Below are 25,465 nucleotides of genomic sequence, written 5' to 3' on the forward strand. Positions count from 1 at the left end.
AAGATCATCCAGTTCCAACCCCCCTGCCATGGGCAGGGACACCCCACACTAAACCATGCCACCCAAAGCCTCATCCAACCTGGCCTTGAACACCGCCAGGGATGGAGCATTCACAACCTCCCTGGGCAACCCGTTCCAGTGCCTCACCACCCTCACAGTAAAGAATTTCTTCCTTATACCCAATCTAAACTTCCCCTCTTTATATTTGAACCCGTTACCCCTTGTCCTGTCACTACAGTCCCTGATGAAGAGTCCTTCCCCAGCATCCCTATAGGCCCCCTTCAGATACTGGAAGGCTGCTATGAGGTCTCCACGCAGCGTTCTCTTCTCCAGGCTGAACAGCCCCAACTTTCTCAGCCTATCTTCATACAGGAGGTGCTCCAGTCCCTGATCATCCTCGTGGCCCTCCTCTGGACTTGTTCCAACAGTTCCATGTCCTTTTTATGTTGAGGACACCAGAACTGCACACAATACTCCAAGTGAGGTCTCGAGAGCAGAGTAGAGGGGCAGGATCACCTCCTTCGACCTGCTGGTCACGCTCCTCTTGATGCAGCCCAGGATACAGTTGGCTTTCTGGGCTGCGAGCGCACACTGAAGCCGGCTCATGTTCAGTTTCTCATTGACCAACACCCCCAAGTCCTTCTCTGCAGGGCTGCTCTGAATCTCTTCTCTGCCCAATCTGTAGCTGTGCCTGGGATTGCTCTGACCCAGGTGTAGGACCTTGCACTTGGCATGGTTAAACTTCATAAGGTTGGCATCAGCCCACCTCACAAGCGTGTCAAGGTCCCTCTGGATGGCATCCCTTCCCTCCAGCGTATCAACCGAACCACACAGCTTGGTGTCATTGGCAAACTTGCTGAGGGCGCACTCAATCCCACTGTCCATGTCACCGACAAAGATGTTGAACAAGACCGGTCCCAACACCGATCCCTGAGGGACACCACTCGTTACCAGTCTCCAGCCGGACATCGAGCCATTGACCACAACTCTTTGCGAGCGGCCATCTGGCCAGTTCTTTATCCACCGAGTGGTCCACCCTTCAAATTGATGTCTCTCCAATTTAGAGACAAGGATGTTGTGTGGGACAGTGTCGAAGACTTTGCACAAATCCAGGTAGATGATGTCAACTGCTCTGCCCCTGTCCATCAGTTTCGTAGCCCCATCATAGAAGGCCACCAAATTGGTCAGGCAGGATTTCCCCTTAGTGAAGCCATGCTGGCTGTCACCAACCACCTCCTTGTTTTTCATGTGCCTTAGCATGCCTTCCAGGAGAATCTGCTCCAAGAGTTTGCCAGGCACAGAGGTGAGACTGACTGGTCTGTAATTGCCCTGGTCATCCATTTTCCCCTTCTTGAAAATGGGGGTTATATTTCCCTTTTTCCAGGCGTCGGGAACTTCACCTGACTGCCATGATTTTTCAAATATGATGGCCAGTGGCTTAGCAGCTTCATTCGCCAGCTCCTTCAGGACCCGTGGATGGATTTCATCAGGTCCCATGGACTTGTGCATGTTCAGGTTCTTAAGATGGTCTCGAACCAGATCCTCTCCTACAGTGGGCCTAGGGTCTTCGTTCTTACAGTCCCTGCGTCTGCCTTCCAAGACTTGGGTGGTGCGGTCAGAGCCTTTGCCAGTGAAGACCGAGGCAAAGAAGTCATTAAGAACCTCAGCCTTCTCCAAATCCAGGGTAGCCAGTTCTCCTGATAGCTTCCGGAGGCGGCCTACATTGTCCATAGTCTGTCTTTTATTTGCTATGTACCTATAGAATCCCTTCCTATTATCCTTAACATTCCTAGCCAAGTTTAACTCTAACTGGGCCTTAGCTTTCCTAATCTGGTTCCTAGCTTCCCGGACAACATCCCTGTATTCTTCCCAGGACGCCTGTCCCTGCTTCCACCTTCTATAAGCATCTTTTTTCCTTTGAATTTTCCTGAGCAGCTCCTTATCCATCCAAGGAGGTCTCCTGGCCCTCCTGCTGCACTTCCTTCTAGTTGGGATTCAACACTCCTGAGCTTGGAGCAGGTGATCCTTGAATAACAACCAGCAAGCAGTCTTGGGCCCGCCTGCCCTCTAGGGCTATATCCCATGGAACCTTACTAAGCAGGCTCCTGAAGAGGCCAAATTCTGCTCTCTTGAAGTCCAGGGCAGTAAGCTTGCTGCACACTCTTCTCCCTGTCCTGAGGATCTCAAATTCGACCATCTCGTGATCGCTGCATCCAAGGCTGCCCTGGAGCATCACATTTCCAACCAGCCCTTCCCTGTTGGTGAGCATGAGGTCAAGCATGGCACCTCTCCTTGTTGGCTCCTCTATTACTTGCAGAAGGAAGTTGTCTTCCACACAATCAAGGAACCTCCTGGATTGCTTGTGCCGGGCCGTAACATCCCTCCAACAGATACCAGGGTGGTGGAAGTCCCCCATGAGAACAAGGGCCTGGGAGCGTGAGGCTGTTCCTATCTGTCTATAGAGCACTTCATCCACAGAGTCCTCTTGATCAGGCGGTCTGTAACAGATCCCCACAGTAATGTCTCCCATTGCTGTTCTCCCTTTAACCCTGACCCACAAACTCTCTATTGACTGCTCACCTGCCCCCAGACAGAGTTCCATACTCTCCAGCCTATCCCTAACATAAATAACAACACCCCCTCTCCACCTGCCAGGCCTGTCTTTTGAAAAGAGTCTGTAACCTTCCATTCCAACACTCCAGTCATAGGAGCCATCCCACCATGTTTCTATGATGCCTACTATATCATACCCCTGTAGACGTGCACACATCTCTAATTCCTCTTGTTTGTTCCCCATGCTACGGGCGTTTGTATAGAGGCATCTGAGCCGAGCTCCAAATGAAGCTGCCTCATTGGCTGGAGCGGCTGGAATATCTCTGCATTGCTCCGAGCATTTATTGTAGGTGCTGGCAACTGACTGGGTGTGATGGGATGGAATGATGCCCCCCTCCTCCAACACATCTAGTTTAAAGCTTCCTTTACCAGTCTGGCAAGCCTCCTACCAAAACCACTCTTCCCCTTCTTTGTCAGACCAGCTCCACCAGCCCCCAGTAGACCTGACCTATTAACTTGGGCCCCATTTTCAAGACACCCAAACCCCTGACTATGGCACCACCCTTTTAACCGTTTATTAACCTGGCCAATCCTCCTAGCTTTTTTAAGGTCCTCCCCTTTATCCTGAAGAATTGACGAAAAGACAATCTGAGCTCCAGAGCCCCTAACCACCTCTCCCACTAGTCACAGTATCACAGTATGCTAGAAATTGGAAGGGACCTCAAAAGATCATCTAGTCCAATCCCCCTGCCGGAGCAGGAACACCTAGATGAGGTTACACAGGAATGTGTCCAGGTGGGTTTTGAATGTCTCCAGAAAAGGAGACTCCACAACCCCCCTGGGCAGCCTGTTCCAGTGTTCCGTCATCCTCACTGAGAAGAAGTTTCTTCTCAAGTTTAAGTGGAACCTCTTGTGTTCCAGTTTGTACCCATTACCCCTTGTCCTATCATTGTTTGCCACTGAGAAGAGCCTGGCTCCATCCTTGTGACACTCCCCCTTCATATATTTATATACACTAATAAGGTCACCCCTCAGTCTCCTCTTCTCCAAACCATAAAGACCCAGCTCCCTCAGTCTTTCCTCATAAGGGAGATGCTCCACTCCCTTAATCATCTTAGTTGCCCTGCACTGGACTCTCTCCAGCAGGTCCCTGTCGTTCTTGAACTGAGGGGCCCAGAACTGGACACAATATTCCAGATGCAGTCTCACCAGGGCAGAGTAGAGGGCAAGGAGGACCTCTCTCGACCTACTGACCACCCCCCTTCTAATACACCCCAGGATGCCATTGGCCTTCTTGGCCACAAGGGCACAGTGTTGGCTCATGGTCATCCTGCCGTCCACTAGGACCCCCAGGTCCCTCTCCCCTACACTACTCTCTAACAGGTCGTTCCCCAACCTATACTGGAACCTGGGGTTGTTCCTGCCCAGATGCAGGACTCTACACTTTCCCTTGTTATATTTCATCAAGTTTCTCCCTGCCCAACTCTCCAGCCAGTCCAGGTCCCGCTGGATGGCAGCACAGCCTTCTGGCGTGTCAGCCACTCCTCCCAGCTTAGTGTCATCAGCAAACTTGCTGACAGTACACTCAATTCCCTCATCTAAACCATTGATGAATATATTAAATAATACTGGTCCCAGTACTGACCCTTGAGGCACTCCACTAGATACAGGCCTCCAACTGGACTCCGCGCCATAGACTACAACTCTCTGGCTTCTGTCCTTCAGCCAGTTCACAGTCCACTTCACTACCTGATCATCCAGACCACACTTCCTCAGTTTAGCTATGAGGATGTTGTGGGAGACTGTGTCAAATGCTTTGCTGAAGTCAAGGTAGACCACATCCACCGCTCTGCCATCATCCATCCACCGTGTTATTTCCTCATAAAAGGGAATTTACCCCTTGGTAAAGCCATGTTGACTGCCCCTCATAACCCTCTTATCCTTGACATGCCTTAAGATGGCATCAAGGATAAGGTGCTCCATCACTTTCCCAGGGATGGAGGTGAGGCTGACGGGTCTATAGTTACCCGGGTCCTCCTTCTTGCCCTTTTTGAAGACTGGAGTGACATTTGCTTTCCTCCAGTCCTCAGGCACCTCTCCCGTTTCCCAAGACTTGGTAAAGATGATGGAGAGTGGTCTAGCAATGACTTCCGCCAGTTCCCTCAGCACCCGCGGGTGCATCCCATCTGGACCCATGGATTTATGGATGTCCAGATTGCTCAACTGGTCCCTAACCCATTCCTCATCGACTAAGGCAAGCTGCTCCGTTGACCTGACTTCATCTGAGGTCTCAGGAGTACAGGGCTCTTCAGGACTGCCTTCCGCAGAGTAGACAGAGACAAAGAAGGCATTCAGTAACTCTGCCATCTCTGTATCTTCTGTCACCAGGGCACCCATCCCGTTCATCAGTGGGCCTACATTGCCTCTGGTGTTAGTTTTATCTGCCGTGTATTTGAAAAAGCTCTTTCTGCTGTCCTTGACCCCTCTCGCCATGGCCGTCCTTCTTTATGTTCTCCAGGCTTCTGCTATCAACATCGCTAGCACCGACATGGATCACCAGAAGTGGGTAATAGTCAGTGGGACTTACTGGAGCAGGCAGCCTCTCTGCAACATCCCTGATCCGTGTCCCTGGTAGGCAACACACCTCCCTCGAGACTGGTTCAGGCCGGCAGATGAGTGCCTCTGTCTCTTTCAAAGTAGAGTCCCCTACCACTATGACCCGCCTCTTTTTCCTGGCAGCACCAGTAGTGATCTTCTTCACCAGTGCACCAGCTGGTTGTTTCTGGTGCGAGTGCGCTTCTTCCTTAGCCCCCTGTAGGACAGCAAAGTGGTTCTGAGTGGGGACAACAGATTTAGGAGGAAGCCCCTTGTTTTTAATTGTCCTCTTCCTCCTTTTTTTGTTGTTTTTTGTTGATACTGTTGTTATTGTTTTTTTTTTTGTTTTTTTGTTGTGTTTTGTTGTTTCTATTTGTTGTTACTATTTTTTGTTGTTACTATTTCCCAGCTTCCTGGGTTGACGGCCTCCTTCTCTCCTCCATGAGCTGCAGGGGACGCTTGAGGCCCCTGCACAGTTTGGGCCTCATATTCTTTCCTTGCCTATGTTTGCCATTAATAATTTTAATGCTATGATACTGTATAAAAACCAAGGCCAGTTATAAGTTCTTTAAAAAAATAAACAAAACAAAAAACTGAGCAAAGGAAAAATATTTGCAAAAAGGCTGCTTTAATGTGACGTTAAAGTTGTGAATTTCAGAATTAAATGGTAGTACCTGCTACAATCAAAATGCCACATGGCATCCATTCAAATGTGCTTCAAGCATCCTGCACTTGAATTGTGTGCAAGGCAGGAAAATAAAACTAAAGCTAAAACGCTGTCAGATTAATAATAAATTGCGCATACATGTGGCACATTTCATCAGAGTGTTCCTAAGCATCTCACAACTACTGATAAATCAGTCAGCCTTCACATCACCCTAGCACACTGTGAAATGCATGTTATCTCCATTTGACTGATGGCAAGACTGAGAGGCAAGCAGAATGTGAATTATTGAAGGGTATCGAGTTAGAAGGTGCCTGAGGTGGGATTGGAATACAGAACGCTAAATCCTACGTATTAAACAATATAGTAGTTTATCTGTTTTTATCCAAGTGTGATAGAAAATCTGCAAAACACTGTGGTTTACATTGAATGTGAAGCTAAAAATGGAGCTTTGGAGTTTAGGAGTTCCTGTAAAGTTTCAGTTGATTGAAATTCAAAGAAAGATCCCTCTTTATTCCTTCTAGTGGAGTGAATTGTCCATATCCATGAAATTCTGCCCTTTGTGGCTGTTGTCACACAACTTTGTCAGCTGAAACCATCTTGAACCAGCTTGTTCCCTACATCTTGCCAGTGTGCTGCAGGAGTATGGCATGACAGCCATTCTTGAGCTTATGGATTCCTCTTTTTAGTGTTGGTTTATAGTCAGTAATGAGGAAAAAAGGATTTGTAGCAATAGAAGGTTTAGCTGGTTTTGCCTGTCTGTGGTTTACATGCTCCTCAATTTAACTTTTCAAAACAAGGAAGAGAAGATCTGATTTTTTAAATGTTTCCAGTAGAGAGAGGTTTATGATTTCACCAAAAATACCAAAATGAAATCTGAATTCCAAGCCTTCAAATGCTTTATTAAACATCCCCTTGTAAGGAAGGTGACAGGAGAAAGTGTAATGGGGTCTTATATTTCTCCTCCACTCTGCATTTCTGCAAACTCGCCAAGGTGAAGTGCTCACGTAACATTCTCTTCCTACCTAACATTCATTGTCAGAATAGATAGTTTTCCTGGAAACTTTGCTACATAGTGGAGTGACTCCAATGAACATCTGAAGGCAGGACTTCCAGCTGAGGGATAGATCTGAGTCTGAAGAAGGTTGTTCGTATGTGATGGAGACAGAAGAGTTTTTTACTGGACTTTTTTTTTTTGTTGGTTATTTTAAGACAAGATCACATGAAAACACCTGGGCTTTTTATCTTTGCTCTTTAAGCAGCTTAAAGAATGTTTTAGGATATTTTTTTTTCTTCTGTGTTTGTTGCCCAACAGTCTCTTTAGACAGTGAAAGTAACTCCAGTATATCTCATTTCTAGTGTTACCCTTGAAGACCAAGTTGCCTGGCAAACAACAGGCACTCAAGTGAGCAGAAGGGTCTGTATAGCATGAAGATGGTGGCAGAGGGGGCATGATGATCCTGTGCTTATTCTGGAAACAATAGAATGATGAGAAGACTTGAGTAGAGGCTCTTTAGGCCAAAAGTGCTCTCTTTTCCTGTGTAATTGTGACATACTCCATTTAACCATACTGTCCTCCAACAAGTACTCTGTTTTTTACTGCATAGCATACAGGAGTAAGAGTAGGGCTGCTCCGCTAAGAGGTAACTAATAGCTCTGATGTGGCATTTATTACAGAAGCTGTTTAAATTAAATTATTAGAAGCTGTAAACATTACTTAGGGATGGTTTTCTTGCAGTGCACAACAGAATTTAATTGTTGGTGCTGTGAAGAAACGTATCACTGGAATTCCTTCAGGTCTGTAATAAAACTCGTCAGCAGAACTAGGCCAGAAAGAAACAAATCTAAACTAACAGGCAATGCCAAGATTGGGCGTGACATTTGTTGGTAGTGCTGTCAAAGTGGATTCCATGAGACAGAGAGTGGCCAGTCCAGACTGAGATGTACTGCTAGAGCTATTTGCTCTGTGATAGATGGTTGAAGAGTGGTGCTGAGGCTTATGACTGTGTGGATTTTTTCCTTAAATTTTTCTGGCAGTCTTTCATAAGCCAAACCATACCTAAGCATCAACAGTCCAGCCTTTCCTTCCTCAGAGCAGAAGTATGATGAGTTGATTTTTATAGCTGCTTATGGTTCTTCTGCTGCTTTTCAGTGCTTTTCCTCCAGCATAATTGTCATATCCAGGCTTGACCCTGGCTCTATTGGGCTCATCACTTTGTTGAGAGTAGGAAGGACACAGGTAGTGATCTGACTATGGCCCTGTTCCTCTTGCCCCCAACCCTAATGCGGTAGATGGAGGAGGCTGATTCCAGAAAGGGGTAGGTGGAGAGAAGGAGATGACAGATGATGTAAGGAGAAAGCAGAACTGTCAAGATGATCATGACTGGCAGGGGAAGAGCCTCCTGGTTGTGACTGGCCAGGCCAGGTTTTGCAAGCTGGCACTGGCAGGCAAAGCTGTCTCTCTGAGGCAAAGCTATGGGAGGCTGGGCTCTGCAACTGGAGAGGAAGAAAGCGAGTCAGCAAGAGAGAACCCAGTCACGCTGTGTGTGGTAGGAAGGCTGCCCAAGCATGGAACACTGATCAGCCTTCAAGGCACCCAGTTGAAAGGTAAAGCTGTACTTTCACATTTGCATGGTAGTATTTGTCTTCAGCTAAGTGAAGTATCAACATCTTTTGAGGATCTCTTCCATGAACATCTGCTGGGAGAGCTCTAAATCTCCCTCCTTTTGATACTTGATTTCCTAGCTAGAATTGTCCACCTGATACTAGAGACACATTCCTCACACCTTCCTAGCCCTCATTAAATGTGTCCCAAGAACCTTGCCAGGTATAAGAACAATGCAGCGATGCATGAATCTTTTTTCTTGCACAGTCTTTTTTCATTCCTATGCTCTTGGCTTTGGGGACTAAAGTCTTCTAGGTTTTCAGATATCACTGTGGATCCTATTTGGCCCACACATTACACATATATGAAATTAGAGGAGTTGTAGGAACTTTGAGTATCTCTTTAATAGGATGATATAAAGGTGCTGTGACCTTCTTTGATTTCCCTCCAGGTCTTATGACAGAGAGCTATAGTAGAACAAGGCTAACACACTCAAGCTAAACTAGTTTCTAAGAAAATACTCATCTCCATTATCTCCTAGAATGTTTGCTATGAATTGCTCCTGTCTGTCTGAACTGACTCTTCCTGACCCCTCTGGGATTCAAAGCCTTGCCAGCTTTAAACGCGTTATATTTTCCAGGGTTGATCATTATATGGGATGGACACAACAGGCGTCTCTTCTGTGTGTGGGAATCTTGGAAAGGAGTAGATGCCTGATTGTCATTTTCCACAATGTGTAAATTGCAAGACATGAGGTAAAAGCTCCATCTGCTGGAACAGTCTTTGAAAGCCCTGTTGGAGACAAGCTCCAGCCAAGGTGGCTTCATTCAGGGCCTCCTACGGCAGACAGGAAAGCAAAGACAAGTGGGGAGAAGGTAGCAGGCAGAAAACAGCCAGAGCTGATGTTTCTCATGTGCTGAGACACAGCTGCCAAGCTATCTTGATCATAATTGGTAGTGGAGCCAGGTCATGTGTTTTCTAAGGTGATTGCTAAGGTCCTGCCTCAAACCTTGTACCCCAAAGTTGGCCAGTATCTGGCAAACCAGTGACAGTCTGTATGTCATGAGATGTGTATTGCTGAACGATCTGGAGTTGGTAAGAAGATGAGCTGCACTGCATTTGAGACAATGGAAAATCTATTCCCTATTGGCATGGAGAAAGGTTGTGAAGACTAAGATCTAGTGACAAAGTAGTACTAATGCTCACTACCAAAGGACCTCTTATATCCTTGTCATCTGGTGAAGTAGTATCATGCAAACAAGCACATATTAAGGTGCTGTTAAGTGCTTGGAAGTTGTTCTCAAGTTTCAGAGACTCTGGAGATTAAGATATCAAGCATAGCTTACAGGATGTCAGATGGTCCAATAAAAATTATTACAGTAATAAACAGGCCTCTTTGACCATGCCAGAGCTCTTTGCCAGCATCAGTTGAATAATACCCAGTGCAAAATGAGCGGAGAAGGGATTTCAGTTCCTCCTGTGGGACTGAATATGTCTAAAGCCATTACTTCTGACAACATGTATCTTTGACTGTCATGCATTTCCTGAAGGAAATCCTGTAGGGCATAAAATTATAAGGAACAGTCCAACTGTAATGTGACTTGGAAGAACTACTGAAAACTGGCAACATGGCATTTACCACATTTTTAAGAGAGACATGTTTAGACACTTAAAGAAGGGATTGCAGGGTGGTCTTGCGGATGTTAATGGACATCCCAAACACTATGGCTGTCTGCCATGGTGGCAAGTTACTACCAGGGAGTATTAGACATTCAAAACAGATAAAGAGGTTCAGGCCAACCATGAATGTTTTCACTTGAGACTTTATAGCTGTAATACAGGACAGGATAGCATGTTCTGAAATACCAGAAGGCCCGACTTGTGCTTTTTGGAGTTTTGCATTTTGTCAGTGAATTGCAGTGAATACAATGCTCAGATTGATAAGTTTTTACTTTCTTAGCAACCTGAATATCATGCCAACACGTTTAGTGAGATATTGGAGGATAACAGTCGTCATCTTCCTTAATATTGCCTATATACATTATACACCTGCAAATTTGCAGTGGTGAAGGGGAACATTTTCAGAGTTTAGTGGATAAATCCTTGGAGACAGCCTCATCCTCTTTTGTAAATCGTGGTATGGCTGTAGCTATCTGACCATTTTAATCTTTCATATCTTTTTCGCTATCCTTTTTCAGGGTGGCACTCATAAGAAAGTTTGCTCCCATCAGAAGTGGGTGTTGCTTTCTTTGGGAGTTGTACGAGAGGCTACGTAGGACTGAAGAAGCAGTTTTTGCTCATGCTACATTACACCAAATAATAAGGGAGGGTATTTCCCTGTGCTAGGTCTGAAGGAGCCTAGCAAAGGCATACAAATTGTCTTCTGTCTGAAGTTTAGGATTGCAAAGTGGACCTTTACCCACTGAAATCTCCAAGAATGGCTCACAGTTCTTGCATACCATCACCCTGTCTGTAGCACGTACCTTGGATTGGTGCTGCTGACCTCAGTGTTCCTACACAAAGCCTGTTTTTCTTTTTTCCTTGTTCTTTGTGTTATTGTGGTGGGTTCATCACACGTTTATCATTTGGAATAGAGAGTGTTCTACTTTCCCCAGTAGATAGAAGCTCCAGCAGTTTCTCCTTCACTTCTCTCTGTTTAGTGGGGATTAAACTGTAATACACTGGTAAGAAGAAAACTGTCTCCCAAATACTCTGACCTAGAGTGTGGGTGTGGCTGAGTTCAATATATCCTAGGCACCATAAAACCAAGGGGATCATAGATTTCCACCATAGATATGGTCCCAAGGGGACCATAGATTTAATGGATAATCCTGGAGAAAACTGATGTTCCTTGTTGTCCTTCCCTCAGTGACAATCCTCATATCCATTCCAGGCCAATATCACTGTAAGGTACAGATACCCACTTGAGCTATCTGCAGTGGTGAGTAATGTGCTCTTGGAAGGAGATGAAGCTACAGTAATGCCCTGGAATAGAAAGTTGTCAGGCTAGTCTGCAGAGTGTTTCTGCTTGTTTTACAGAGTCCTGTTGTGGCACAGCTGATGAGCAATATGTCCATATAACGTTACATTATATAAACAGCCAGGGAGATGTACTCAATTGTTCTCTCACTGGGAAATCATCAGGATCTGGATATAGTGTTGTTAACCCTATTGTTCTACGCCTCCGACCTGGCAAGCTTCCTTGCCAGACTTTTGATATCCAGCAACTGGTAGCTGCTGCAAAAGTCATTATAAATGTTCTTTTGTACATTCTGCTAATACAGATATTTCATGACAGACTTGTTTACAAGGGAAGAGACCATGTGTTCCATCTGCTTCTCCATATACTGCCTGTGCTAGGTTTCTATTGGCTTAATTTTGCAACTGTGTAGTTTTCTATAACTTCCCCATGTATGCTGCCTAATATTCAGGATTAAGGAAATCATAGTACAAGACTATGATTTTCCTGATCACCCTTTACCAAATGACAGTGTTTGGGTTGTCATACCTGTCTAGTTGTACAGCTGTATTCTGTTTTTAATTCTGTGTTACCAGTATTAGTAGTCCTTCAGGATCTACATTATACTATCATTTTTTCATTAGAGACTCAACTTCTACCTGAAGCCTCAATGTCTGCTTTCTAAAGGTCTCTTTGAAGCACTGTTAGACTGTACTATATTTGAATGTTTCTTCTTGTGGGTGTCCCTTAATACAAAGACTCATCTTCAGCTCCTTCAGCTGTATCATGCAGCATTCAATTGCAAAAAATAGTACTGAAACTCGATAACTCCACAACTGAAACTCCAACTTTATTCCTACCGTGGCCTTGGGGTTCTCTGCAAATCATTGCCTGTGCTGCTCTTCTTCTCAAACTTGCATTCCTCTATGGAGAGGAAAGAAGTACATCTCTTAGACCACCTTCCTGTGTATTTATGGCTATATCTCACCCATCAAAGGTACACCTTTGTGAACCACTTAGATGTTATATCCAGCTTTTTCAAGAAGAGTGAGCTGGTTTGTATATCCAGGCACACTTCACCAACTGTTGCATAGTCTTCCATCCTTGAAGACACTAAAAACCTGGTTAGTGAAAGTCCTGAGCAACCTGGTCTAGCTTGACCTGAGGGAGTTGGGGGTTCAGGAGGGTTGAGATAGGCTCAGAATAGATGGTCTCAACAGGTCCCTTGAAATATCAACTATTTTGTGATGCTGTGGTTCTCTGAATTCAGAAGCAGATGTTAGTGCCTGTGTCTGCAACATGTTGCAAGGTGGCAATATAGAATTATCAGTTTTCTATGTAGTTAAACATTATGTCTTTGAAAAAGCAGCTGGGTCACATGCCAGTTCAGGAATACCATCTTCAGTCACTCCTTCATATAGCTGAAAGACTTTTCTCCTACTGTCCTGGAAAGCTGCTGTTTTCCAGTAATTTCCAGTGGGGTCCATATGACATACTCTTGAAGAAGAAAAAACAGATATTACCCTATTATTAATTAGAGGCCATAGAAAAGAAGGTACAGTCCCTATTCCAGATACCTCAGCAATAGTGCTTATGACCATCAGTGAAACCCAAAGACGAATTGTGTCTCTGCTCCCTAATAGTTATTGTTTTGGTTCAGGGCTATGTTGCTGTAGTGAAGGAAGTCTTTATTAGCACTCTGAGTATGGGACTGATTACTCCACCAGCAGTGAATGAGGCTCTGTAAGATGTAATCAGAATAAGCTTTCCCTGGTTAATGCTGCAGTTATAGGCCTTGAATTGTTTGGGGAATAAGAGAGAGATACAGCTTTCCATGACCTCATCACAGACATGAAGGTACAAACACCCTGGGACAGCCTGGCGTATGCTGCTTGTCCTAGCACCTTCCATTTCCATGCTTTTGGTGCATGAACACTTAAAGCTGGATCCTGGTTGGTGAGGCAGAACAGTTCCTGGAGGAGAGGTATTAGCTTTTACTCATGCAACAAGCATCTGATTGAAATTCTCTGCAAAGAGACGTCATTTAGAAATATGAGACGAATTTGTATTCTTTCTGTGCATAAGACGCAGGTGAGGCATCAATTAGTGCTAGTGTTTGGCAGTCTTCTTGGTGGGGGGGGGGGTTGTGCTTTCTTGGTTTATACAGTGCTTTACATATTTGTGTACTGTTGGGAGCCAGTTACTGTGATGGGGCTTTTCTGTATTCAGAAATCAGCGTGGATATGAATTGAGGGCTCCACTCACCTGCTTTCACTAAGGTCATAGAAGGACTGCTAGCTGGGAATAACTTTGAATGTTTATTAACATATAGTAGATTTGAACTGGTGGCTTGGACGGGAAGAACTTTATGCTGCTCTGCAGTGTCTTTTGTATATAGATGTGAGAAAATGAGTGTGGAAGCGATTTATTGTGCGCACTCCTTTTCACAGATGTAAGAAGCAGTGGAAATTTTGAAACATTTTTTTTTCTATACCAGAAGATACACAGCCCTTTTTCCTGGCACCTTCTCTGGCTGTTTGCTGTTGTTCTGGGTATGAGCTTACATGTGTTGTATTAACATATTAATCAAAAGGTTTTTTGATTCTGTATAGAAAAAAGAAGCCCCAAATTCTTCTGCATGTGGGTGCTGGTAATTTTAAGGTCCTGATTCTAGCCCATTCAATGTAGAGAAACATCTGCCGACTTTAGTGGGTACAAGGTCCTGCCCTGCCCTGTGATTATGCACTTGAGTCTGCATCTGCATGGATCCCACTGCAGGCTGGAGGTCTACATTTAGACATTCACAGAAGAAAATTTAGCATTTTGAAAGATGCAGAATGCAGCTGTTTCCTGTCATTATGTTTCACATTTACTTAAGTCAGCAGTTACTCTTTTCCAAGCAGTGCCTTTCAACAATAAACAAGGCAAATGCTTCCAATAGAACCTCTTGATGACTTCTGTTTAATTTAAATATATATATTACAGCAGCAAATACAGCAATAACATGGAATAAAACCCCCACTAAACACATACTTAAAAAATGATATGTAAGTGTAGGAGGGAGGGAAAAAGAAGATGCATTTCTTCTGATTACCCATGCTGTATTTAGGGTGATTATTGTAAGTTGGAGAAGCATGCACTGTATCTCTTTATGTGTAATAAATAGAGTTCTCACTTCACAGGCACACTGGAACTCCATCCTAATTGGAATTGGAGTGAATGAATCAATAGTTGATACTTATACCAAACCCAGCAGCATACTAAGCGCATTATAGATACAAAGTAAATTTCAAGATGATGGTCTTTATTTTCAGATCAGTAGGCAATTGAGGGAGATGAATGTTTAGTACAGGAGACTGTGAATGGTTCCTTGGCCAGAGTGACCTACTGAAGCACAAATCTCAGCACCTGATAGCACCATGTGGCTAACCAGCACTGTGGCAGCTAGGGGAACAGGTGAGAGAAAGAGAGAGTGAGAGATAGCGTGCAGGGATTTTTCTGGACCTATAAAAATGCTCAACAACAAATGGTGTAATAAAAAAGACATTTTAATAAGATAAAAGACAAAGAGGAATATAGATAGCACGTAAATTTTATATTGTTTTAGAGGCTGGGAACCCTGCTTTCATGCAGCACCAGATGAACCTTGGATGGATATTCCTCCTTCCTCCCATGCTGATACATTTTACTGTGTGTAGCAAACAGAATCACGTATCTTCTCCTGATGGTTTGGGATGTTGTTTCTGTCATAACACCCACCACTATCCAGCAGAGGCTGACGCAGGGCACTCCAGCAGGTTCCCATGCAGTGGCTACTCCTCCTTGGGGCTTTTCAAGCCCCAAGTAAAAGGCCCAACAGAGTAGACATGGCTTGGTCAAGATCACTAACTCGTTGAATACAGTGTCTTCTGCAAGGCTCCCTGTACAGAACTGAATTACAAGTTAATCCAATCTGAATCCTGTAATAAACCAAGATTTGATTCTGTACTGCCTATAATCAGTGTTGAGAAAGAAAGTGGGAGTTGTTTCCCCTCCTCCCTTTCTTTCAAGAAGAGATGTATAATCTCAGAAATCTTAGGTGTGTAATATTTTGTATGCTGGATTCAGTGGTGAAATGCTAATTCTACTTAGATCTTCCAACAAAGAGGCACTGTGATACTGAAGATAGAGTATCTGGGCTATTGGGTGGAGTTTGCCAGAGGTCTTTTTTAATGTGGAAAATGCCACCTCTTGATTTCTGTGGGACATCTGTGTGCCTTGCAGATGGCTGTACTATGCCATTTCTGTCCTGTGATGCTGCGATGCAGTGCAAGGCATACTAAGTGCCAGGAGTAACCAGGCAAAGGAGTGTTCCTTCTCCTCCAAGGCAGTGCAAGCTGCTGCTTCTTTGGAGCTCAGGTGCTGGCCTCTGAGGACAGTAGTACAGGATGTAGTACCTGCCGTGAGCAGAGAATGGCTCAGACAGCACAGAGCTCAGCCAGTGGAGCAGCATCTGTCATTGCCTCATGTAAGGTTAGGTTGGCAGCAGAAGTGGGGATGGGGAATTTTCCTCCTTGCAGGTTCCCCCCTTGTTCTGCAACCTCCAACCCTTCCAGAGCAGGCTGGGTAGGAGGAAGCAATGCTGTCAATGAGAGTCAGGTGGGTTTGGAAAGGATTCCTCTTCTTCCTGCACCCTTGCCTGACTAGGCTAGTCACAGCCTTCTGTGGATCCAGCTCTGCTTCTTCAGATTGTTCTGAGGGATATATTAACATCCTTTAATAACTCTGTCAAACTTATCAAGGGATTTGTTTTATTAATTCTAAGACTGGGTACAGCAAATAGATTATAGCTTGGGCCACTTCATAGGCTTAACGAGCCCTTTCTCTGCTTACTTATCACTTTTTTTCCAAATCTCCTTGTGTTAACTCCTTTTTCTGTTCTTTGTGTTACTATTTATTGAATATCCTCAGTGCTGTGTATGTCACAGGGGATATGCCCAAAGTTCATTCCTGTCCATCATTTTTTGGATGATAAGAGAGGAATGGAGGCAGCACAATTTGCAGTGGATTTGGGGGTAGTAAATGCCTTTGGTAGCTGTCATAGTGATGTTCTGAGAACAAGACAGCTGAAAATATGCAGCATGCCTGTAGGTTCTTATTCAATAGGAGGAGAGGTACTCTCTCTGGCATATGGTGGCTAATGCCCTGGTTTTCAGTCTCTGTTAGTCTTGCAGGTGATGCAAACGAAGGTGGAACACCACAGGCCCAAGTTCAGTACTTAGAGCAGGTATCAGAGTGCCTACAATGAAACTAGTTTTAGCCTCTTGGGTCACATGGCTAGTTCAGTTTAGTGTAAGCCACAAAACTGATCACAAATAGGCTAATTTTTCTGGTGGTCAGCATGGGAAAGTCCATTGTTGTGTGTCATCATCAACAAGCTCCTTGTTGTCTTTATGTCTTGATAACTGTCTAGCATTATTGCCTTTGCTGGATCTGAGAGATCTGAGAAGTAGCAGCCATGCTGGTGGATCCAGGCATTCCTGATGGGGAGCATATTTCATTTAGGGACATCCATTCATTTGCCATCCCTTCCTGATGCCTAAGTCAATTAAAATAGGAAGGCTGTTGGAGAGAAGCTGGCTCCCGTATCCCTAAGATTTGTTGTGTAAGTCACCTCCAGTTTACAAGAACATCTCTTGCTATGATACGGTGCAGCCATTGAAGTGTCACATTGGTTGATTTAGTCCTTGTTAAACTCAAGAGAAAATTTGGCTTGTAATGGGAAGCTGGTTTCAGCTGTAATTAGAACATGAGGAAGCAGCTGTCCGTGGGAATGTTACTCTTGCAAGCAGTTTTTGAAAAGCTTTGTTAAGCGTGAGGTTCTCTCACCTTGAAGGGAGATAGTGATAGGAATTTCCAGCTGTGTTTGCACGGGATCAGGTACAGAGATGCCTAGGTGATATTACAGAAGTGTGAAAAAACAAGCAGAAGTATGAGCAATGTATGCTTTGAGAAGGTCATAGGTTCTTGTTTCATCCGAGCTGAGTGGGAAAAAGAAATCATCTTCCCTTTTTTGCCACTAAAGAAAACCTATGAAAATGAAACCCAACTTTCTGTGTTATCCCTGCCACTGTTCCTAATGTATGAATGGTTTATAAGTAGTGGTCCTAAATGTTGTAGCTAAAGGCAAGGAAGTCATTTTGTTCCCTTTTTTATTGTGACTGGACACTTAGGTGTAAAAAGCTTTGGCACTTCTAGTATATAACATGATGAACTATTTGCCAGCTTTTGCTGTTTGTGTGGAACACTGAATGACAAATCATAATGTTTGTGTAGGAGACTGGGTACTGTGCATGCATAGCTTGGGCACACATTGTTGGAGTGTCTATATTTTGATATGACATGCTTTGTTTGTCCTCTGATATCTATTCCTCCTTCACAGGCCCAAGTGTTGCAAGTGAATTCTGGGGCAGACAAATGCTCATTATAGGGCTGTGTGCATGATACCTCTAAACAGAAAGGGAAGAGGGGGTCTGGGTCTGCACGAGGCCCTAGTGAGGCACAAGGATTTCCAGAGAGGTAGGGTGCTCTTAGGCTGGTTTGTTCAAACACAGTCTGTATTATTCATAAATTTGTCAGCCTGTGTTTCTGACAAGAGTAATAGGTTTGTTCTCATTGGATTTTTTGGCCAGATTGTGTAGTACTGTATGCCCTGACATGTAGTACTGACATGCTCCTGATGGGTTTAGACCTGTGATAAAATACAGTAGTTACACAAATGGCCTGGTACAGCTAACCCAAGGATAAAATTCAAAACTGGTGTTGCTGTAGATAACTTAGATGTCTTTTCACTGTAGACGCAGAATGGCTGCCCTCTGCAGAGGGTCTTGGTGGACCAGCACTCTTCAGTCTAGAAAATATGTGGCTTAAGCAGGAAGTGAGGTAGACATAATCAAGAGTGCTGTGATGAAGCTGAATAGAGAATGTTTATTCATAGTACTTTATAAAGCAACAGGTAGGGTATGCCCAATGTGATGTATTCAGCTGCTGGTTTTAAATGAACAAATGAAGATACTGTTTCACAGTGCATCAGTTTTAGTTCCAGAGGAGACCAGTTAAAGTGAAGGAGGGAAAAGTCCATCAAGGACTGTTAAATGTTTTGATCGTGATGAAACCTCCACCAGTCTGTCGTTGCTGGAAGCTGTTAAGTAAGGTGCTCGGTTCCGTTGACTCTTCCCTGAGTATGTGCGCTTGGCTGCTGTCAGAGGCTTGGCCTTGGTGTCTGCCCTGCTCCATTACTGAAGCTCTTATTTTGTGATGCCTGACAGCTGTTACTGACGGGATTGTCTGGGGAGAGTGCATTTTGAATTAGAATAATAAAATCATAGGAAGTGGGATTGGAAAAGGTCTCAAGGGTCAGCTAGTCTTTCCAAGACAAGATCAGATGTATCTGAAAAATTAATGAGGAATACTTGTATTTTCTTAATAGACTCCAGTGCTGGTGTCTAATTCCTAATAGTCAACCTGTTCCAGAACCTTACTGTCCTGTTGCTACCAAGTTTTTCTAACATTAAACCAAAACTTCCTGTTCTGCATCGTGAGTGTCTTCTCATTCTCTCTCTACTGAATACAGAGGACTCTGTGGTTTTTTTGTGCTTGCATCTGCTCTGCAGAAGTTATACAGTTATGTCTCTATCTTTGTGTACTCCACAAGACTGTGATCACAGCTTCCTGAATGGACATGTAAGGGGGTGCTGTGCAAAATACTAGGGAACAAATCTTCTATTTCCTCCAGTGCCCAGGCACCTAGGATGAAATAGAAAGCAGCTTCATCCTGGAGTACTCAGGCGATGTATGCAGGCAGTTTAAGTGAAGATCAACAGATTGTTTGGAGGGCACTGAGTAATTAAACTCCAGTTGGATTTTTGCTAGTAGTAAGTAGGCTACAGAACTATTGACTTTCTCTGCAGCAGCATAGCCAGGCCCTGAGGAATATACATGAACATATTTGTTGGGATGTGTGGGAGGGGATGGTACTTTCACTGAAAGCCGTGAAATCAGCAAGCAGCTTTGTCTAAGAATAGTAATGATACAGAGTTAATTAGAGAGATTTTTTTTTTTTTTTACTCTAACTGGAGCTAAGTCACTCTGTGCATTAAGGCATACTTAAATCCATCTATACCATGTTGTTATGAAAGCACTTTCTACTTGGCCAGGCATTGTAGCAAAACCATAGTGACTTGCAGGTATCTCCCCAGCCAGCTGTAGCACATACTCTGCCGGAGCATCTTGATTGTCTGAGAGAAGAATTGAGGTAAAGGGGCCGTTTTCTTTAGCAAATATAGGATCCACTCAAACTTTATATACTTCAGAGGGTGATGTACTGAGGCACATGTCAGTCAACATCACATTTGACCCTGTGGAGAGGGCAGGCTGGCCACGACACGAATGCATGCAGTATGGAGAAGAGCACTGGAAGCCTCAAATCACTGTTAATCATTCAGTTAAGATTCGAATTCAGATCCCTTCACCTCATTTAAATCAGGAGTGCTTTAAAATCACATGACACTTTTAGTAGAATCAGCCAAGTTTCATTCTGCGTCTTTAAGTAGTTCTTGTTGTTCTAACCTGTGACAGCTAAACTGCTATATGGCGTTCCTATAAGCTGTTAAACATCTGTCTCTTTCACTTCAGAGCTGGCTGCATTTCAGTACTGAATGAATGATTCCTATATTCACAGATAATAAGCGCTTTGGGATCCCAAGTATTAGCTGTGCAAAAGCATAGTACCACAAATGTCTGCAATTCTATGCAACATATGAAATGAGCGCTATTCCTAAGAGACTGAAGCTTAAGAGATCCCATAGGACAAAGGACACAGAGAAATGTAATTGATTGTAATGAACTTGTTTGTGTATATGTCACTGCTTGTCTCCGCTGAATGAAATCAGAAGTGTTCAACACTCCATTAACGCAAATTACAGGGTCCCATTCTTCTGGAATGAGACAATAAGACTTCCACCTGCTAGTACTGTGAAGTTCTTCATGATCCCACTGTGCAGCTCAGTGACAGACATCATAGGCTTGAGTGGTCTTGGATTTGTTTCAGTATCTTAAATGCTTAGGAAGTTAAACAGAATTGGTAAGATTTGCTTCTGTGGCAATTCCATTGGAGTCAGTGCAAAGATAACAAGGGTGGAGCCTACTACCAGAGTAAGGCAGATGTTAAGTAAATACAAGGAATGAAATCATGACAATCTTACAGTCAAGTCAAGTCTTCTATGTCAAGTCTTCTATGACTAAGGCAGCCAGGATTTTAACCCAGTTAACCATAAATACAACAATCTTCAGGGTGCGTACCTCCTGTGTGAAAATGAGCACTACAGGGATATTGTGCTAATGCTTGGGATTGATCTCACTACAGTGCCAAATTACAGTTCTTTACTCAAGCAAACTGTTGTTAGCTGTTTATACAATGTAAATGCTATTTCTTTTTATGTGGCTGTGACCCTCCCATGTGATTTTGAACCACCGTGTCCTGAAGAGAAAAGCAAGGGGTTTCTACAGGTTTGCACCAGCAACACTGGTCCCTAACAGCTTGGCGTAGGAGGTGAAGGTAGGACCATATATTTAGCTTTACCTTAACAGACCAGGTTTGAATGGAATAAGACCACTTGCCAAATCAGCATCTGGAATTAACACTTTGTTGAAGTATCAAATTAATGAAGACTTTTCTCATTGCAATTTGAGGGACTTTAAGTTCAGCAAAAATGCAGTTCTTCATCATGTTGTTAAAATGTTGTATCAGAGCTTGGTTAAGAGGAAATCAGCTGGTTCTGAGTTGCCAGCATCTCTTACTACCATACCACAGGAGTCCAGGCTGGCTCATCACATACCTTTTGAATTATTTCACAGGCTGCCATAAATGCATCAGTCTATGGTCTCTGAACTGTTTTCACATATATCAGTAAGTCAGAGTTAAGTGATTGAGAGTTCCCAACCAGTTATGCTTCTGCCAGTGAAATTGTACCTGTATCCATTTTCTGTATTTGCAGCACGGTGAGAGCTAAATCTGCTTTAGAAAAGCTTTTTTAGATATTGGTAACTGAATGAGCTTCAGAATAAGGTCATTTTCCTATCTAATGGCAGGATCTCTCTTATTTGGGAGTGGGTCTCCTATGACAAACAGGTGCCTTTAAGTGTTACAACTTTTGCCCTCCTCCTCTCCCCAGTTTCTTCCTGCCCCCCACTCCTCCCCACACACTGGCATTCAGAGAGCTGATAACCAGAGAACCCTGGAGGGGGATGCCAGAGAGCTTGAGGGACTCATAGTGCAAGACAGTGCCATTCATTTCTGGGTGCTTATTTCCACTTAACCTAGGATGCTTCTGCCTGACAGCTGGTTTGTGATGTGTGAATTCAGTCAGTGGCTGTCAATTTAGCTGGCAGAAGACAGGTGTCCACAGCCCATCAAAGCAGGGGACAAGGTTGAATGCATCATGGGGATGGGAATGAAAGCAGATCTCGTCTGGTCAAGGTGACGTATACTGGTAGGCCTGGTGTGCATTGAAAGTCTGCTGTCCTTGTCTTCCAGTTGGAGAGAGAAGTGCACTCTCATGACACCTTCCCTTACTGCTTAACTTCTTGTTAAAAATGTTAAAAATACCCCAGATGTTTCCTCTGCAGGCACAGGAATGATCTGAGCTGTAATAATGTTTGCTTTGTTCCTCCTGCTCCCCTTCATCCTCCTCCTTCCCTTTCCACCCCACCCAGATGGCTGGGGCTGCAACAGACAAAGGCAGCAGCCCTGCTGATCCCTCTTTCAACCCAGCTATTAGCATCTAAGAACAAAAGCAAACAGCACTGGCTTGCAGCTTAGCCCGTTACAAAGGAGCAATAAATGGACTCTCGTGTATAGGATAAAGCAAATTCTGCCTTGTCTTTTGTGAAGAGAAGACCTTTCTGTGTTTGAAATGCTCTGAGCTGAATGGAGTGGAGAAACCTCCATCTGCATGGCAGTAAGTCCCATGGTCACTGGACTTTTCGTTAGCTATGGGTTCTGCATGCTCCCTGTTTGATCGGGAATGCTGCACCTCCTTAGTCCCCTGGAGCAGGTAGGAGTCCCGGGCAGGGGGAAGAAGGTAGTGCTGATAGAAGAGGAAGAGACAGGATACACGTTTTAAACAGTCCATTTGAAAACAAACCAGAAAACATGAAGAGAATTTGAGATGTCTCAGATGATGGGGTCTGAAGGAGAGTCAGCTCGGCTCCCCAAATCTGGTCACTTTTCTATCTCTATGTTCTACCTTTCCTGAGGTGTTAGATTTCTTCTAATTGTGGAGCTGCCAGCCATAAGGTGCTGACTCAGAGGTTTCTTATTAAGGATCTCTTTTGATGATATATGCAACCACAATTTTAATTGTGCACCACAGTGGAGTGGCACACCACACTGCAGAGGCGTTACAGGGTTTGCTGTGAGGACTTGAATGGCAGTTTCAGTTGTATGCCACAGTGGTATTTATTGCAGGGTCTTTTGTGAGGGTTGACTGGCTATATGCCATTTTTGTCTTCACAAAGAAAGCACTGCTTTCTCATGTGTGTTTAAAAACAAGTACTTTCACCATTTGAAAATCAGCATTTGCCAGCAGGTGCCACATGGGGGGGTGTCTGCAATACAGGAAACTCCCTTTGTATTTTAGTATGGGAAGTAACACTAATGACCTGGGCTGTTACATAGGTAAATACTGCAAAAGTGTCGAAGCGATGCAAACAGTGACTTTTCTGGTGCATCTAATGTATATAGAAATAGTGTTGGGTGGAGACTTTCCAAAAAAGATACATCAAAAAGAAAGCTAAGAGTAAAACCAGGGGGGATTGGGGATGCCTGCTTTTAGGGACATCAGAACAAAAAATATGGATAAAAGGAAGTCCCCTTGCTGTCTGCCTGGGATTGTTTGCCATTGAGAAACTACTTTTTTTGAGATGGTGGTGTAGCTCTTAACACTTCATTGTTCCGCTTTTTAACAGCTTCATGACCTGTTTAATTCACGCGCAGTTAATTAAGTATTGTTTCAAGCAGTGTATCAGTTACAGCCTACTGCCTCTTCTCTTATTTGCTTAATGTGTTTATCCCTTGCTCACCCTTGGTTAGCTCTTTCCTTTGCCCTTTCTATCTGCTGATCTTTTTTATTCCCTAAACATCCCACGCATTTCCTGAAACACAGACACTCTGGTGAGGCTGTGTGCTGTTCCTTGGCCCTTGAGGTAGCCCCGGCTGTAGCTGTGCCTACTCCTTTGTCAGGCATGCAGAGAGGCTATGAGGACAACATGGGCCTAGAGCTTTGTACCTGTGTAGAATAGGCTTTAGGGCAGCTGCTGGCTGCCCGAGAAATTGCAGTGCCTTATGGTGCTCCCTTCTTCCTCTTCTGAAACGTGTGATCATCTTTGACTGCCTCTGATTTTCCCAAGTGACACCTCAACTAAGTCCTAGCTGTGGACTTGTAAATTCTTCGTCATCATGCTCACATTCTGCAGTGGTGTTTAAAAGTGCACTCCTTCCTTCTGCCTCTGTTCTCACCTCCATTTGCCTTCCATCCTCAGTGCATGCATTGCTGCCTGACACTTGTTTCCTTTTCCTACCTAAAAATAATTACTTTCAGGCCAACTTTAAGTGCTAAGTGTCCTTCCAGGCTCGAATGCCAGGACACCAATTGTTAGATTATGTGTTAAAAGAGGAAAGGCAACAAATAACACTCATCAAATCTGACATACATGTTTAGTAGAAGCTATGGAAATTAAATGAGTTGATGCAAAAGTCCATCTTTATGCTTTGTTTTATTTGGGTTATTACCTCCTTAGGGAAGGCTGACTTGATATATGTGTGACGTACCACAGGGACTTTTCCTCAAATGATTCTGGAGCCATTACAAAGTGATAAACAATAAGCAACATGCACAGGAGTCACGCACCACCAAAATGCAAGTGTATCTGGAAGAGAAGTGGCACTGGTTTCACAGCATCACAGCTGGTTTGGGCAGGAAGGGGGAAATACTGGTGGAAATTGGAGGGGATGTTTGGGTAAGGAGAATACATTCTTTGACCTTGGTGCGTAGCCAAAGCACCCAGCATAACATGCTCCTAGACTTGTGGCAGAAGTGGCTCAGGACCTGTAGTAGTCCAAATCATTAATGTATTGCTTTGTAGTCTTACTGGAAGGATGATTCTTGCAGCAGCACAACTCCTGCGTAACGTACAAGCCTCCAGGGAAGAATTCTGCCTGTGGACGTGGCCCCACTGTTTTCCCAAGCAAGTTCACTTTTTATTTTTGGGTGGTTGCTTTGGAAGGAAAATACTGATTACTCTCATCCCATGAGATTTCAGGAGTTCCTCCCTCATGGTGTTATGATAAGAGTAGCTATTCAGAGGAAGACTAAACTTGGGATGCTAAAAAAAGTTATGAGAGGCATTTTTTTTAAAGCACATTCTCTGGGATTGGTGGGCTCTGCCCAAAACAGACACTGCATTCTAAGATATGCCTTTTCTTTGATCAGTACTAGCATTTACATAGTCTTGCTGCTCTCTTTTTTAAAGGACTAATTTATTCTGGGATTTAATGTGATTGGTTCTGAAAAGTGGTCTTATGTCACAAAGCAAAAAAATGCTAAATGACATTTGGTCTGAATTCAGCATCTTGTGAAAAGGCAATCTGTGGGATGTGCAAAACTCTGGCACTCCTCTCCCCATTGATACTGCTGTCTGCAATGAAGGATGTTGTTTTGGGAATGATGGGTGGGAGGAATGAAAAGAAATGGGCTCTCTTCTGGACTTTGGGACTATGTTGAGTGTCTTGCACCTGGTCATAAATTCACATGGCCCCTAATAAAAGGGGAGCAGGTTCTTTTATTTTTCTCTGAAAACTTGCTTGAATTTATGTGCAATAGAAACCTCCTGCAGGCAGGTTGGTTTTGTTTCTTTCTTTTGTATTTGTGTGTGAAAAACAATAGAATATTTTAACCAATATTCTTACAGGAACTGACGTGGCTTGGTTCTATCTGATTCCAGGAACTCTCTCTCCGGACAGATATGATGGTGGATTCACTTTGACATGCAC

The 25,465-nt window shown here is 44.0% G+C and overlaps 1 protein-coding gene across 1 annotated transcript in view; it reads left to right on the forward strand.

Annotated features, from left to right (window-relative positions):
- NRXN3 (neurexin 3) overlaps positions 1 to 25,465 on the forward strand; it is a gene marked incomplete at both ends in the record, with an annotated part of 1,004,347 nt that overhangs the window by 12,145 nt on the left and 966,737 nt on the right. The gene's annotated exons all lie outside the window — the stretch shown is intronic.

This window comes from Psittacula echo (assembly GCF_963264785.1).
Source record: "Psittacula echo genome assembly, chromosome: 5".
In the NCBI taxonomy this organism is placed as follows: Eukaryota; Metazoa; Chordata; class Aves; order Psittaciformes; family Psittacidae; genus Psittacula; species Psittacula echo.